The following is a 6,591-nucleotide window of genomic DNA, read 5'->3' as shown; positions in this document are numbered from 1 at the left end:
CTTGATTTAAGAATAGCTATCGGCTAGTAGCTGGACAGTATTACCAGCTAATACTCATGATTACTATTTTAGGCGCAATTAATTGATTATGTTATCATTTAATAAGCCAGTCAGAAAAGTACTTTCTCTTGCAAGTCGGTGTAGTAGGTGGTTAGAATATGCTCTGTTGTAGTTGTTTTTAAATAATTGTTCTTTTCTTTCGGAAAAAGGAAGGCTAGCTCATTTGGAAGAAATCCTTGTTCATGTTCAAGTAGATGCTGATGACTAATGCTCCGTGATACAGACTTGTAGACGGCTGTCTGTGTTTAATCCGAGGTGTTATTTGTACAAGGAAGTGCAAATGCTCTTCTCTGATGCATGTTCATAATTTTTTTATTAAGGAGCTCTTATTTGCTGTCAGCTAGAAGCAGCAATACTTGTAGAATAAAATAATATATACATATTGAGACATTTGTAAATTTGCTTATAAATAGCAAAGACCTAGAATTTTTCTTGTACCTGTCAGTGCTTTATGTTCCTGGTGAGGTTTAGACTTGTCCCAGTGGATTTAAAATGCCCAGAAATGCCTAAGGCTGCAGCGAGAAAGCAGCTACATACAGAGATCACCGAGTTTATGATGTGCCCTAAGTGGGGGGAACTGAGAGTTACATATGGTCTCCATTTAAAAAAAGATAATAACTATGTTTTATTTTCTTGAATAAGGATTCTTATAAACTTGTATTTCAGTTATAATTCTTGGCCATTTGATGTCTAACTGTGAATGTGTTGCGTTTACCACCTCTGTGAGTTGACTAATAAATAATTTAGGTTCAATTTCTGTGATATTGAAATCTATGAGAATTCTAGATGCCAGAAATTCTGTTGAGATGGATGAAAGCTGAGGGCTGAAAATTCATGTGGTGGCAATAATACATAATGCGAAATTGTAATTCTTTGACATTGCTTGAATAATACCCTGTTATTGAGTAATCTCAGCGTTTTAGGGATATTTTCCTTTTATAATCCTTTTACATGAATAACCTGTTCTAATGTAGTGACAGCCTAGGTTTCCTAAATTTAGTTTCCATGATATATTCAAGAATTTAACTAAGATTTGTGTCGCCTCAAAAAATACTGTCAGCCTGTGTCCTTAATTCTGAACACTTGGAGATTAGGGGAAAAAAGCATAGAAACTTTTAATTAGATTGGTGTTCATGGTACAGATTTCTTGCAGTTGCTAAAACGAGTCAAATTCATACTTTCTCAGGTTTGTATTGATATATCTTTGTACAAATAAAATCAAATGGTATCTCTCAAATGCCTGTATCATTCAAGTTCTGGTAAGATTAAAAACAATAGGAATACTTTGTAAGTTGACAAAATGTGCCTACAAGGAGAAATATTTATGGAAGTATCGAAGAAATTTCCCCAAACTAGAGTGAGGAGGATGGTATAGCTACACATCAAGTGCAGAAACTCAAAGAGAAGCATGTTTTAACATCTGATTTGTCAAGGTCATGCTAAGGATAAGGTGTTAAACGTCAAAAGCCATTTGCTCTTCCACTGTGCTTTATCAGAAAGCACCCATTATGTAATACGTAACTTTGTGGAGTTAGATGCATACTGCAACTTCAGGCTGCTCCCTAATAAACAGTGTGTTGCAGTGGACTCAGGCACTTGGGATTTGGTATTTCATCAAATGTCCAGTAGTCAGGGCTTTTAAAGGAGACACATCATGTAACAGTACATCCTTTGACTTAAGCTTCAGGACTCTTCTGAATTCGGAAGGGGAAGCATCACGTATTGTACAGCTACAGAATGGATTAATGAGTGATGCTCATTAATCTTTAAAACCAATCCTCTCAAATGTGTAATTTGGTTGAATTCAATTACATCTACTGCATATCTATTTTAATTAGTCTTTGCCATAATTTGCAAGTGTAGAGAAAATCGCTCTCTTTATGCCCTGTGTGTTTCCCCAAATGACTTAGAAAAACTATTTACCTTCAGGCTCAAAAGTTAGTGAAATTTACATCTTAGTTACATCTTAGTTAATGGTGCTAAAGATCTAACAAACCAGAAGTCTTTCCTATTCTGTAGTGTTTATTTTGCTCTTGAAAGAAGCTTAACTCCAGGTCTTGTCAATGTGTCTAACGGTTCAGATTACCACAGGGACTTTAACCCTTGCCATCGATTTTGACTGATAGTGACCCTGTAGGACAGAGTAGAACTGCCCCATCGGTTTCCAAGGCTGTAAGTCTTTATGGAAGCAGACTGCCACATCTTTTTCCTGTGGAGGCCCTGGTGAGTTTGAACTGCCAGTATTTCAGTTAGCAGCCAAGTGCTTTACCACTGCACCACCAGGGCTCCTTGTCCATAGGGTCAGATGCTATGAAAGAGATGTTACTCTAAAAATGGACGACTTTTCTGTAACTGCATCAAAACTGAGGTTTAGTAATAATAATAGATGATGATGATGATAGACTGATTATAAATCATCCCCGACTTTATGTTGTCTTGATGTCATGTGTCCGTGGGAATGACTGTCTTTGATTTCTTAAAAACCGCTTTTCGTCTCTCATCTACCTTTTTATAAAATAGAGTAAAACTTTAAATAAATTATGCAAGTGCCTTGGGAAAATCACCAAACTTTGCTGGGCCTTAGTTTCCTAAAATGTAACACAGAATGGCTTTATTTGTAAAGATTTTTCCAGGTCTAGAGCTAGAGATTTTAAACTTAACTTCTAAAACAATTCAGATAAAGGTATTGACTGAAGGATTTTAACTGAGATTTGAACCAAAAAATTCACCGGAATATCCCGAGGGAATTGTTTTTTTCTGGCAGGAATTGTCAGTATGGAGATTCTTATTTAATGTTATAAATCTATCTTTGAATATTAAAGGGTTTGGAGAATTTTGATAAACCTATGAAATTCTGCACGCGTTGGAAAATCCTAGACTTCATCTTTTATTTAATCCTATCCACCAAGAAGCACCACTTATGCTTTGAAATTCTCACAGAGATGATTCATCTGGTATTTTTCCCTAAGAATAATAGCTTGTGTTAATGACAAAACTGATTCATAAGCTTGAGTGTAACAAAAAGCTAGATAAAAAGCCACAAATTCCATTTTATTATGTTTGATGTTATTTTTCATTTTTCACTAAGTGCAGTGTTACAGCAATGCCTTTTCAAGGCCCTGCAGGTTATATTTTAATCAATCTATCATACAAAAAATAAGCCCTCTGTCCCTGTTGTATAAAAAAAAATAAAATTATTATCTATTTTTTATTTAACCACACTGGATAATATTCAATTTATAAAACGTACTGGGAGTGCATATTTTACAAGCATTCTTATCACTGTTATTATCCAGGATAGAAATCCTGGCCCGTCAAGGTGCATGCAGGGAAGGCTATTGAATTACTTGGGAAGGAGGGATTTGTTTATCTCTGATGAATGAAGATATGTGAGCCACTTTCACTTATGACCCTGGCACCTTTTGCACATGTGTAATGGTGTTGAATTAGGCCTGGACTCCTCCATGGTAACTGCTCTTCTCAGCTTACATCCTGACTCACCAGGCAGGAGAAAAGCTGTGTGTGGCAGCTGCTCAGTGCAGTCATTAGTGACCATTAACCCTTCTGCTGAGGTCATTGAGGGGTACTAAAGAAAGGGAGGGGGGCATGAGTATGGTTTAGACCTCTTGACAAAGGGTCATTTGTATTTACAGATTATTTTATTAGTGAGTTTTTTTTTGTTGTCGTTATTTGGCTATTTTAATAGACGTTGAGCAGTACTTTTGGAGTATTGTGCATGGGTGTGTGTGTGTGTATAAAAACATCACTAAGATATTTCATTCAACAATATATGCATTTAAAATCCGTAGTTAGGCCAATCATCCTTTAAAGAACCCTAAATGTTCAAACTGCATTTTAAGGGGGTGCTTCATATCCTGTTATCTGTTTCGTTTTTATTTTTTATTTCATGAAAAAACACCCTAACACTTTTTTAGAGGGGAAAAATGTTTTTGGTGCTGCCTGTTCATATTGTGAGAATTTTTAAGTGTTGTAGGTAACAGGTGTAATTTTTCGTACTCCTTCCTTTAAATAGATTGGTCTTTGTATGTTCAGGGAACTGACATGTAATTAGGATTGTCTCCTCCTAAGTGTGTTTTTTTTTTTTTCCTCCTAAGTGTGCCAAAAGAATGGAGTGGGACCTTGACTTATACTTTGGAAAAATGGTAGGCCCTTCCTATAAAGTGTACAAAAGCTGAACTCACAGTCAAAGGGGCTGTTACTTTCCTTAGCCTATGGGGAAGGAGGGAAGGTGGGGGAAGGGGGGGAGAGGAGAGAGGGAAGCACATTTCATAGGCTACCCTTACCTCACCGGCGCTCAAGCACACACACCATTTATTTCTATGTTAAAAATAGTGGTCATCAAACTGACAGGTAAATGTCTTGGATGTGAGATCCTGGATGATTCAAACCTTAGCTGTACTTACTTTGACTCGAGAAATCCCAGATAAATTAGAAGAAACATTGATTGTACAGAAATAGGGCAAACTTGCTTGCTTTATGGCTACAGTGCATCATTTTCTTTCCCAATAATTGCTTTCCATCCACAGTTTATTTATTTTGTTGAAAATCAATTGGGTAACATGTTCCATTTGTCCATGGTATTTTGTGTCACCAACTTTATCTCAAGGTGTATTTTTATTTTTTGTTCTTTTTCTACATGGAATAATTTAAAGGAATATTAGAGTTGAAAGGGACCTTGGAACTCACTTTGTTCAACCTGCATATTTTTAGATCGGTCAGCTAAGATACAACAAGCAAGTTAAGTGACTTATCCAAGCCCCACTGATTATTGTGAAACTGAGACTAGCAGCAGACCTCCTAGTAGGGTCTGGTCTCCCCCCTCTATTCCATACTCATCACTTAGCTTTCTGATAACTCTTCTGGTGATATTTAAAGTCCAGGGTGTGTGTGTTGGGGGAGGTGTCCATCTACATATGAATCAGAACTGTTAATTTCTCTTGTAGGTAGCTTTATTCCTTTGAACAGTGGGCCATCTTAAACTCTTGAACAAAAACTAACTCCTAATGTAATTTGTGCAAGTCAGATTAACATGTTGTATCTTATTTATATACTCGTTGCCATCAAGTCGATTCTGACTCATAGAGACTCTAAAGGACGGAGTAGAACCGCCCCATAGGGTTTCCAAGGAACGACTGGTAGATTCAAACTGCTGACCTTGTGGTTAGCAGCTGTAGTTCCTAACCACTGCACCACCAGGGTTCCATCTTATTTATAGATGTTGTTAATAACAGTGATTGTCAGTGACTCAAAAGACCAGCGCCCTCTGCATCACCTCCCATTTGCTCTGTGGTCTGCAATACAGCTGTCTTTGTGAATGAATATTCCTTCAGGGGACTGAAAATAGCATAATTCTATCAGGGAATATTAGAATTAGGAGAAACCTTGGAATTCAATCAGCAAAGTCTGCTGTCCAGTACAGGAAGTCCTTCCTCAGCATCTCTGATATAAGGACACGCAGCTTTTGCTTACATCCTTTCGGTGTGAACACATTCACTTTCAGACAAGGCAAGTCACTGAATAAACCTATGCCTATTTTAAGCAAGATTCTAAATTATGTATTAAGTTGCTTGCACATTCCAACCAATAAAATATATGCTCAAAAATCCAGCTCTTCAGACAAAGATCATACTGAACTATAAGACAGAAAATGATACCCGTGAAGAGTGTACTTCTTAGTTCAAGTAGATACATGAGACTAAATGGGTGAGATGAGAATGCAGAAAGGGACAGGAGCTGGTTGAATGGACACGGGAAATCCAGAGTGGGAGGAGGAGTGTGCTGTCACATTGTAGGGAGAGCGACTAGGGACACATAACAATATGTGTATAAATTTTTGTATGAGAAACTAACTTGAGCTATAAACTTTCATTTAAAGCACAATAATATATATATATATATATATATATATATATATGCTCAAAACCTGTATCTCAACCCCATAAGTATAGATTCTGTTGAATTTAAAGTGCCATAAGATTTCATGCCTTCTCTCTATTCACATTATTCTTATAGTGATGTAACATATGGCATGTGGAGGTGAGTAATTCCTTCAATGCTATTTTTGTTTTAACTATACAAACCCAGAAGAGCTGTTTCTTGGGCCCACATCCATGTGGTAATTTTTATTTCTGTTTTTTTCTTTTTTGTTTATTTCTAAAAAGTCACCAAACCTTCCATGTATTTGATTAAAAATAGATTCCAGTGCTTTCTGTTTGCATGACCTAGTGGACATCTATTTGTCTGCCCTGTATTTCTCTCTTTTTTTCCTGGGAAGAGCAGCCCTAATATTTAAAATACCCATTTCCACTCCAATTCTGCTATCCTTGATTGATCAAAGCAGACATGATTATAGTACACCATTCCCCTGGCCATGGTGATTGGTCTGGGAATGGCTAGGTAAATCAGAATGCCTCTCCAGGAGATGGCAAATATAAACCAGTGCCCTCAACTGCATGGGGAAAACTAGTCTGGAGTGGGACAGAATCAAACTAATATGCAAAAGAGGTGGAG

At 37.0% G+C, this 6,591-nt stretch overlaps 1 protein-coding gene across 10 annotated transcripts in view; it reads left to right on the top strand.

Moving 5' to 3' along the window:
* The window catches only part of GRIP1 (glutamate receptor interacting protein 1), a 791,276-nt gene that overhangs the window by 299,752 nt on the left and 484,933 nt on the right, over positions 1–6,591 (top strand). The window lies entirely within an intron of this gene.

The sequence above is a fragment of the Elephas maximus genome, chromosome 4 (assembly GCF_024166365.1).
Source record: "Elephas maximus indicus isolate mEleMax1 chromosome 4, mEleMax1 primary haplotype, whole genome shotgun sequence".
Lineage (NCBI taxonomy): Eukaryota > Metazoa > Chordata > Mammalia > Proboscidea > Elephantidae > Elephas > Elephas maximus.
This window is presented reverse-complemented; position numbering and strand designations above follow the sequence as displayed.